At 44.9% G+C, this 11034-nt stretch overlaps 1 pseudogene; it reads left to right on the top strand.

The window, feature by feature from the left end:
• Positions 1 to 1218: 1218 nt before the first annotated feature.
• On the top strand, positions 1219 to 10954 carry LOC122495229 (annotated as a pseudogene).
• The last annotated feature ends 80 nt before the right edge of the window (positions 10955 to 11034 follow it).

The raw sequence follows: 11034 nt of genomic DNA, 5'->3' as shown, positions 1-11034 counted from the left end.
CTGTGAGTTCGAGCCCCGCGTAGGGCTCTGTGCTGACAGCTCAGAGCCTGGAGCCTGCTTTGGATTCTGTGTCTCCCTCTCTCTCTGCCCCTCCCCCGCTCATGCTCTGTCTCCCTCTTTCAAATAGATAAACATTTTAAAAACTTAAAAATTTAGCGTCAAGAAATAATAAATATGCTAAAGAAAAATAAGACAGTACAAAGGAATGAAGACTGATGGGTGCTTTCTAAGATAGGATGCTTAGGGACAGCATTTACTTGTTTTGATTTGGGGATGGAGGGGGTGTTGTGCTTATTTTTCTTTCTTTTTTCTTTTTTTTAAATGTTTATTTTTGAGACAGAGAGAGACAGAGCATGAACAGGGGAGGGGCAGAGAGAGAGGGAGACACAGAATCCAAAGCAGGCTCCAGGCTCTGAGCTGTCAGCACAGAGCCCGATGCAGGGCTCTAACTCACGAACTGCGAGATCATGACCTGAGCTGAAGTCAGACGCTCAACCGACTGAGCCACCCAGGGGCCCCGCTTATTTTTATTTCGAGGAGGTGACATCTTAGCAGAGATTTGGATGAAGTGAGAGAAGCCATGTGACTATGCGATGGACGAAAATTACAGGGTTCAGTCTGTAGAAAGAAGTAATAAGATAGGGGTAGAGAGCCTCACCAAGGAAGTACGGTGGTTGATACAGTCTAAGGCAGAGTTTCTCAACCTTGTTGCTACTGACCTTTACCTTTGGAGACTGGTGATTCTTTGTTGTGGGGCTTTGTTGTTGTGTGCAATGTGAGATGTTTAGCATCAATCCTTAGCCTCTAACCCACTAGATGGCAGTAGAATCCTCCTCTCCCAGGTGGAGACTGAGCTAAACAATTTCCAACCCTACCAGTGCTCAGGAACCACTTGAGGATTGCATGCAAATCCTTATGCTGAGGCCCCACCTGCAGAGATTTGAGTTGATTGACCTGACCCTGGAGTGGAGCCCCGGGCATTTTTAAAAACTCTAGCCTAGGATGACAATATACAGCAGCCGTGGTTGAAAAACACTACTAACTCAAATTCATTAATGTCTTCCTGTCTCTCCCTGAAGCTGAAGACTTATCCCTGAGGTATGCTTTTTCAGACTCAGGTGGAATTTCTGAAACCATTTAATTTTAAAAGTTTAGACCCTCTGCTCCTCCCAGGTGACAGGCAGCCAAATCTTGTGTGGTGCCAGCGGCGTCTCTGAGATGTGTGACTTCCACACAACGGTGAAGGTCAGAGTAAATGGATTTGAGCGTATTGGGCGTCTGGTCACCAGGTCTGCTTTTAACTCTGGTAAGGTGGATATTGTCGCCATCAATGACCCCTTCACTGACCTCAACTACATGGTCCACGTGTTGCAATGACCCCACCCAAGGCAAGCTCAGTGGCACAGTCAAGCCTTGTCATCAACGGAAAGCCCATGTCCGTCTTCCAGGATCAAGAGTATCACATGGGGTGAACCCTGTGCTGAGTAAGTCGTGGAGTCAGCCAGTGTCCTCACTGCCCTGGAGAAGGCTGGGGCTCACTTGAAGAGTGGAACTAAGAGGGTCGTTATCTCTGCCCGATTTGCCGACGCGCCTCATGCTTTGCAATGGGTGCGAACCATGAGAATGAGGACAGCTCCCTGAAGGCCGTCAGCAAGGCCTCCCTTACCACCAACTACTTGGCCCCTCCAGGCCAAGGTCATCCATGACAACTGTGGCATCGTGGAAGGACTCACGACCACAGTCCCTGCCATCGCAGCCAGCCAGAAGACCACGGACAGCCCCTCTGGGAAGCTGGGGCATAATGAGGGAGGGGCTGCCCAGAATAACATCCCTGATTCCGCAGGGACTGTCAAGGCTGTTGGCAGACTCATCCCTGGGCTGAATGGGAAGCTCGCTCATGACCTTCTGTGTCCCCACAGCCAGCGTGGGTCCTTCTGAAGCCGTTCAGTATGGTGACATCAACAGGGTGGTGCAGTCAGCATCAGAGGGCCCCCTAAGGGGCATCCTGGGCAGCACAGAGCAGGGTGTCTCCTGCGTCTTCAGTAGGGACACCTGGTCTTCCACCTCTGTTGCCAGTTCTGGCACCACATTAGGCTCATTTCCTGGGACGATAGTAAATCTGGCTGCAGTGTGGCCTCCAAGGCACAAAAGCCCTGGACCTCCAGCCCCAGCAAGAGCTCAAAAGGAAGAGAGAGGCCCTCAGCTGCCCCAATTCAGTCACCGAACACAGAGAATCTCCCATCCTTGATATTGTCCGTCCCAGATGCCCTGGAGCAGGGGAGAGTCATAGGGAGAGTCGTAGGGAGAGCTACCCGGTCGCGTGCTGTTAATAGAGTACACTGTACCCAGCCGAAGTAAATAAATAAAATATAAAATATACAATAAGATACAAAATTAAATGGATAAAGTATAAAAGTAAAACAACAAACTTGTAGGGGCACCTGGGTGGCTCAGTTGGTTAAGCACCTCACTTAGGCTTGGGTCATGGTCTCACAGCTCATGGGTTCAAGCCCTGCATCGGGCTCTGTGCTGACAGCTCAGAGCCTGGAGCCTGCTTCAGATTCTGTGTCTCCCTCTCTCTCTGCCCCTCCCCCTCTTGTGCTCTGTCTCTCTAAAAAAATAAATAAAAAATATAAAAGACAAGGGTCGCCTGGGTGGCTCAGTCAGCTAAGCGTCCGACTCTTGATTTCAGCTCAGGTCGTGATCTCACAGTTCGTGAGTTCGAGCCCTGCATCGGGCTTGGTGCTGACAGTGCTGAGCCTGATTGGGATTCTCGCTCTCTCCCCCCTCTCTCTGCCCCTCCCTCATACTCTGTGTGTCTCTCAAAATAAGTAAACTTAAAATATATACATATATATATATGAGTATATAAAATATAAAATTAAATTTAAAATAAAAACAAAATAAAATATAAAATACAATAAAATTTTAAATATGAAGTAAAATAAAGAAAACATAAAGTGTAGTGAAACCCCTAAAAAGGTATGAGCTACCTCAATAAAGATTTGGAATGTAAAGATTATCTTTCCTTTTTTTTTTTAAACATTTTTTTAAGTAATTTCTACACCCAGCTTGGGACTTAAACTGATGACCCCGAGATCAAGAGCTGCACGCTCTTCCCACTGAGCCAGGCAGGCGCCCCCTTTCTTAAAAAAAAAAAAACAAAAAAACAAAAAACAGGGGCACCTGCGTGGCTCAGTTCATTGATAATCCGACTTCAGCTCAGGTCATGATCTCACAGTTCGGTTCGTGAGTTCAAGCCCCACGTCAGGCCCTGTGCTGACAGCTTGGGGCCTGGAGCCTGTTTCAGATTCTGTGTCTCCCTCTCTGCCCCTCCCCCACTTGCACTCTGTCTCTCTCTCTCTCAAAAGTAAACATTAAAAAAAATTAGTAAATACATTAATAAATAAAAATGTCTTTAAAAAAGTTTTCTATAGCATTTGGGTCCTCCCGAGGTCAACATATAGCAGTTGGCCCTTTCCCAAGAAAGGGTAAAAATTGTACCCAAGGACAGAAACAAGCAAGCTATGGCTTTAGCCCCTGTGACTAGACTGATGGTAACAGCTTGAGGGAATGCATGCCGTTGTACCTCTGACAAGTGGACTTTATGTGACTTTCTTAGTGGCTTTTTTGTTTTGTATTGAGGTGAAATGCACTTAACATAAAATTAACCATTTTATTTCATTTTTAAAGTTTATTTAGAGAGAGAGAGAGAGAGAGAACATGCGGAAAGGGGCAGAGAGAGAGGGAAAGAGAGAGAATCCCAAGAAAATTCTGTTTTCATGCCAAGTGGGACACATCAATCCCACGATGAAGATTTCATGACCTGAGCCAAAATCAAGAGTCAGACACTTAACTGACTGAGCCACCCGGGTGCCCCAACTATTTTATTTTTAAGATTTTTTTAAAAGCAATCTGTACCCCCAACGTAGGGCTCAAACTCACGACCCCAAGATCACGAGTTGCACGCTCCACTGACTGGACCAGCCAAGCGCCCCCAAAATTAACCATTTTATTTTATTTTATTTTATTTTTTTTAATTTTTTTTCAACGTTTTTATTTATTTTTGGGACAGAGAGAGACAGAGCATGAATGGGGGAGGGGCAGAGAGAGAGGGAGACACAGAATCAGAAACAGGCTCCAGGCTCTGAGCCATCAGCCCAGAGCCTGACGCGGGGCTCGAACTCCCGGACCGCGAGATCGTGACCTGGCTGAAGTCGGACGCTTAACCGACTGCGCCACCCAGGCGCCCCAAAATTAACCATTTTAAAGTCACCAACTCAGCAGTATTTAGTACACACACGATGTCGTACAACCACCACCTGTATCTAGCTTCGAAACGCTTTCATTAACCCCCAAATAATCCCTGTGCTCATTACACACTTACTCTCCATTCTCTCTGCTGCCAGCGCATCCATCCATCAACAGATGAATAAGCCAATTATGGTATATCCATGCACTGGAGTCTAATTCAGCCACAGATACAAGGGTTCTGAAAACAACATGCTCAGTGAATACTAAGACGCAAGAGGTCACGTAGCGTATGATCCCATTATGTGAAATATCCCTAATAGGCAAATCCATAAAAAGAAAGCAGAACGGAGGCCCTTTTCAAAGTGGTTTCTGACACTACGAGATGAAACTATGGCTTATAAATTGTTGGTGTGTTGGTTCACCCCTGAAGATGTATTCATTGCCTCTCGGGTACATTATTTGTTACTCCAGTTCATCAGAGATGATGCTGATTATCGGATGATGATGATGTGATTATTTCTCATTATCCGATCATCATGTCTCATTAGGCGGATTTTTTTTTTTTTTTTTTTTTTTTAACTGCTGAAATGATAGGAAAGTTGGCTGGATGCTTTCCGGTCCAGAATACAAAACCCAAGACAACAGGCAGGCAGAAATCTAGTTACAAGATGTAGGGTTACTAGAAGTACTGTTTCTAAAGTATCTTCATTTAGCCCCTTTCTTTCAGTATGTTTGTTTCTTTCTACGCAATGATCCCATGAAGTCGGGGGTTTTCTTTGCTCACTTGCGGGCCCTCTGGCTCCCCCAACTGGACTTAGGGGCAATAGCACCTCGCTGGTCAAAATACTGCCTCTGACACTTACTGGTTACCGGACATTGGCCAGGTCGATTAACCTTGCCTTTTGTCTGTTTCCTCATCTGTAAAATGAGAGAAGCAGATTAAATTAACTAGGATATGCAGGTGCTTAGAAGGATGTCAGGCACAGACTAACCACTAAAGAACGCCTAAGTGCTCCCCAAGCAACCAGAGACACCCTCCCAGACCCCATCACGGAGGTACCGTCGCCTGGGAACTCGTGAGGTACGATAATCCTCAAGCCCCAGTCCAGCCTTGTTGAACCAGAAACACTGGGTGCTGGTCCCAGCAACCCCTGTTTTAGCAAATGCTCCAGGCGACCCTCAGAGACACTGATCTACGGCACAGCCCGGTTCCTCTGTGAAATGCAGACTCAGGCTCCAGTTTGGCAGAATCTGCATTTTCTTCTAGTTCCCCAGAGATGTGATGGACACATAGCATGAGGACGTTTCAAGTGTACGACTAGTTTCAACGCGACCACGGCCGGAGTGGCATTTGAGACGTCCGTCCCATCACATCACCTACATTTCTTTTGTGGTGCGAACCCGTAAGATCCACCCCCTCGGCACCAAGTCTATAATACAGTATTAGGAGTTCTCATCACCATGCTGTGCATTGCCAGAACCTGCTAGTCTTATAGCTGGAAGTTCGTACCCTTGCACCACTATGTATTGATTCTGCTTAGTAAGCTCTCGGGTGATGCTGCTGCTGGGGTGTGGACGCCACATCAGACAGATGGCACAGGACTGGGGGGCTCAAGGACCCAGGGATCAGATTAATGGATGGAGAGGGAAAGATATTAAGAGGTGGAGGGGTGGGACCAGGGTGTGGCTGTCGAGGGAGGTATTTAAGTCGAGATGCCTCATTTGCCAGCTCTTGTCACAGGAGCAGAGCATGGAAACCCATCTAGATCTCAGGATGTCAGACCCAGGGGTCCCTCCTAAAGGTAAGCCAGAGGGATGTGAACTGAAAGATAATGTGTGACGGAGTCAGCTGAGAAGAATGGTGGAGGTGAGGTTATCTGGAGGTGAGGCTATCGGAGGACAAAACCAATCAGAGGGAAACCCAGTTCACTGTTGTTTTTTTAATGTTTATTGGGGGGGGGGGGGTCAGAGAGCACAGAGGATAGAGGTCCTAAGCTGGCTCTGCCCTGACAGCAAAGAGCCTAACACAGGGTTTGAACTCATGAATCGTGAGATCATGACCTGAGCCAAAGTCGGATGCTCAGCCGATTGAGCCACCCAGGCTTCCCACCGCCCCCTAATTCTGCCTTTGAATTCCAAATCTTCCCCTGGTTACCTATGACATAATGCCTCTCATCCTTCAGAAATAGAGCCTCTGATCCCCACTGGGATGATTAAGTGACACAATGGGAGCTTAGCCAAAAAATCTGGAAATCAGGGCTTGTGCTAAACCACTTTCAGGCACAATCAACCATTAAAATCTTTAAAAAAAAATTTTTTTTTTATGTTTTTGAGACAGAGAGAGACAGCATGAACGGGGGAGGGTCAGAGAAGGGGAGACACAGAATCTAAACCAGGCTACAGGCTCTGAGCTGTCAGCACAGAGCCCGACGCAAGGCTCAAACTCACAAACCACGAGATCACCACCTGAGCCCGAAGTTGGATGCTTAGCCAACTGAGCCACTAGGTGCCCCAAACATTAAAATCTTTTAAAGTGGCTACAACCTGGCATGCCAGGCTGGCTCAGCCAGTAGAGTGTGCAACTCTTGATCTCAGGGTTTTGAGTTCTGGCCCCACATTTGGTGTAGAGATGTCTTCTTTAAAAAATAATAAAGCAGTAACAGCTAGAAGTCTCCATTTTAAAGATAACATTGATGGGGCACCTGGATGATCTCACGGTTTGTGGGTTTGACCCTGTGTCGGGCTCTGTGCTGACAGGTCAGAGCCTGGAGCCCGCTTCGGATTCTGCCTCCCTCTCTCTCTGCCCCTCCCCTGCTCACACTCGGTCTCTCTCTCAAAAATAAACATTTAAAAATAAATAAAAATAAAATAAAAAGTTAATGTTGCAGGGGATGATATGCTTGCTCCAAGCTCACAGCACAAAAACAGGAGCCCTAGAACCCTCTGTCATGAACGCTGGAGCCCAGTTCAATAAACTACACGTGTTGGCCACTGGTTCTCCAAAAATGGAGCACAGCACAGCCTCAAACCCATCATTTAATCTCCCCGTGCCTCAGTTTCCCCATCTGTACCAACCACGTGGGGAAAAGTCAGAATCGAGTCAGCTGGTATTCACAAAGCACCCAGAAAAAGCGTCTGGCACGCTGCGAGGGTAAGGATGTTTGTTTTCGAGGAATAATGGACATACATAACATCGTGTGAGTTTAAGGTGTGCAATGTGTTGATACGTTTATGTATTTCAATACGATTAGCACCACAATGTTAGCTGACACCTCTATCACAACCCATTAATTATCATTTTCTTTTCTGTGGTGACAACATTTAAGATCTGGTCACTCAGTGGGGCGCCTGCCTGACTCAGTCCGGTAAGCGTCCGACTCTTGGTTTCGGCTCAAGTCTTCATCTCAGGGTCATAAGATTGAGCTCTGCGTTGGGCTCCGCACTGGGCGGGCAGGTGCTTAAGATTCTCTCTGTCCCTCTACCGCTCAGGTTCACACTCGCGCTCTCTCTCCCAAAACAAAAGATCTAGTCACTTAGCCATTTTTAAGTGTATAATATAGTACTGTTGACTCTAATCACCGTGCTGGATATTCAATCTACAGAGCCCTTACTCATCTACTTGTCGCAAAAGTTTGCAACCTGTAACATCTCCCCAACCCACCCACCACTACCACCACCTGCACCGCCCACCCCCGTGCCTGGCAACCACCATGGTACGCTGTTTCTACAAGTTCATCTTTTATGGATTCCACATATACGTGGTACCATACGGTACCTGTCTTTTCTCGGATGTATTTCACTTAACATAACGCCCTCAAGGTCCATCCATGTTGTTGCAAATGGCGGGAATGAATAATAATTCCATTCTGTCATATCCCTTTCATGTTTCTGACCCTCCCCCACCCCCCCATCTTCTTTATCCATTTACCTTCTTCCACTTTGTTTCATTCTGTTAAGGAAACTTTGAATAGCATTTCTTGATTGTAAGGTAGTCAAATGTAGCTTTGCTTCTTTCATAGTTTACTCATGTGTCGCATGTCGAAATCCTTCCCTGCTCAGAGGTCATAAAGATAAGTCTTCAGAAAGTGTCCTCAAATGGTTTTAAGCTGTGACTTTCTCACTGAAGCCCCTCGAGTCTTCCGTCCTCTCTTAGTAATTTGTAGGTATCTTGGGAGTTTTGGGCTGCTTTTGTGAATGTCGTCTTTCACTTTTCCAAATTTTGTTTCCAGCTGAACATGGCTGGTACAGAGAAATGTTACAGGTCTTCTAACTAGAAAAACTGCTTAACTCTCAATAGCTCTAAAAGCCCTTACCTGTGGAATTCTGTTGGCTTTTCTAGTAAATAAGATTACCTACAGAGAATCCGTTTTATCTCTTCCCTTCTGATCTTACTTTTTTTTTTTCTTTCCTTATAATGGAACTAGATTACACTGTCACGGTGCTTATAGATGTCCCTTTCATGTTCCTGACTCCACAGAAATGCACATGTTTTTCCATTAAGTACAGTGTTTGCTAGAGGGATTTCATATATAACTTTCACAGAGCGTGGCAAGATGGCTTTGCACCCTGATTTGCCAAGATCTTCTTTTTGGGGGTTACAAAGATCAACTTTATTGATGTGCAATTTATGATTAAGGTCTATCCATTTTTACATGCACACTTAAAAGTAAGTTTTGACAAGTGTACATGCCTATGAACCGCCACCCTAGTGGAAACACAGAACATCTCCATCACCCTAAAGCAGTTCACATCCTATTGTGGTCATCATCCCCCAACCCCGTCCCCACACACAACACGGGGACCACTAGCCTCAGGCACCATGTGATTTGCTTTCTTGCCCTACAGATTATCTTCGCTTGCCTGGTATTGCCTATAAATCAACATACAGAGTATGTGCTCTTCTGTGCGTGCCCCTGCCTTTGCCCAGCATGTTTTTGGGATACGTTCGTGTTATATGAGTGGCTCATTCTGTTTTAGTGGAGAAGTACTATTCCATTGTATGAATACAACACAATTTGGCTATCCATTACTTGCTGTATGATGAATACTTTTGGGTTATCCCAAATTTTTGGCTACTATGAATAAAACTGGGTAGGAACATTCACATACAAGCCTTCATGTGGTGTTTTTACTAGGAACAGAATTGTTAGGTCATTGAATTCTTTGTATATTCTGGATATGAATTTGACACATGTATTATGAATATTTTCTTCCATTTTGTACTCACCTCTTCTTTTCTTTTTAACATTTACTGTTGAGAGACAGAGCATGAGCAAGGGAGGGGCAGACAGAAAAGGAGACACAGAATCCGAAGCAGGCTCCAGGCTCTGAGCTGTCAGCACAGAGCCCGACATGAGGCTCACAAATCATGAGATCGTGACCTGAGCCGAAGTCGGAGGCTTAACCAAGCCACCCAGGTGCCCCGTCGGCTATTTTCTCAACGCAGTCTTTTGAAGAGCAAACTTTTTCATCTTTGTAAACCCCAGTTCGATTTTTACTTTTATACTCTGTGCTGTTGACACCTTTGTCTGACCCAAGGTCTCAAAGATTTTCTCTGATGTTTTCTTCCAGAAGTTTTAGAGTTAGGCTTTATATTTATGTCTGAAATCTACCTGTAGCTCATTTTTTGCATATGGTTCAAGATAAAGGTTGAAGTTCATTTTTTTTCCTGTAAGGATATCCAGTTGACCGAATACCATTTGATTTCTTCTTTGTCCCATGTTTGATTCAGAAATGTGTTTAATCTCAGACACTGGAGGAGAGATGTTACAGTTATTTTTGTTACACATTTCTATCTTAACTCCTATGTTCAGAGAACATATTTTGTATGATTTAAATCATTTAAAATTTTTTCAGACTTGGTTTGGGGCCCAGCATATGCTCTATCCGGATGAATGTTCCATATGTACTGGAAAGAATACTTAATTTCTGCCATTGTTGGGTGTAGAGTCCTATAAATATAAATAATCAAGTTGGCTCCTAAGATTTTTACTTTTAACAGCTTTATTGAGATATAGTTGGCATATAATAAACTTCACATATTTAACCTGTACAGTCTGATAAGCTCTGATAAATATCCTATCCTTTGAGATAAAACATACTTACTCTTGATGTATTTATTTAAAATAGCAATGTTGGGTTCAGTCAACGTATTTTAAGGACTTCTGAAAACTATTTTCATAAGTGAACTTGGCCTATATTCATCTTTTCCTTTTTTCTGTTCTTTATTTCTTTATCTTGTCTTATTGTGCTTAACAAGTATGGAGTCAAGGCCACAATGACCTGAGGACATCAGGTGGATGACTTTGAAAGGGATCCGAGGAAACAGAGGATAAATAGATATATGCATTGTGTTGATTGCGGAGATAATTTCATGAGCGTGTCAGTATATGTACATCAAAATTTACTGAGACTGCACACTTTAAATACGTAGTTTAGTATACATCAACTCTATCTCAATAAAATTGTTAGAGTTCAGTCCGGGGTCTCGTGAGGTTGTAATCAAGCTGTCAACAAGGAATGCAGTCATCTAAGACTTCACTGAGCCTGGAGGACTGATCCACTTCCAAGAGGGCTCGTTCACAAAGCTGTTGGCTAAAGGCCTCAGCTCCTCACTGACTTTCCTCTGGAGACCTCAGATCCTTGCCAAGAGGGCCTTGCCGTAGGGATGTTCCATATGGCTTCCCCTGGGAACAAGTGATCCAAAAGAGAGAAAGTGTCCAAGACAGAAGGCACAGAGACTTTCATAAGCTCAGAAGTGACATCTCATGGTATTTTCTG

The sequence above is a fragment of the Prionailurus bengalensis genome, chromosome E2 (genome assembly GCF_016509475.1).
Source record: "Prionailurus bengalensis isolate Pbe53 chromosome E2, Fcat_Pben_1.1_paternal_pri, whole genome shotgun sequence".
Lineage (NCBI taxonomy): Eukaryota > Metazoa > Chordata > Mammalia > Carnivora > Felidae > Prionailurus > Prionailurus bengalensis.
The sequence above is the reverse complement of the archived record's forward strand: the minus strand, read 5'-3'. Positions and strand labels throughout refer to the sequence as shown.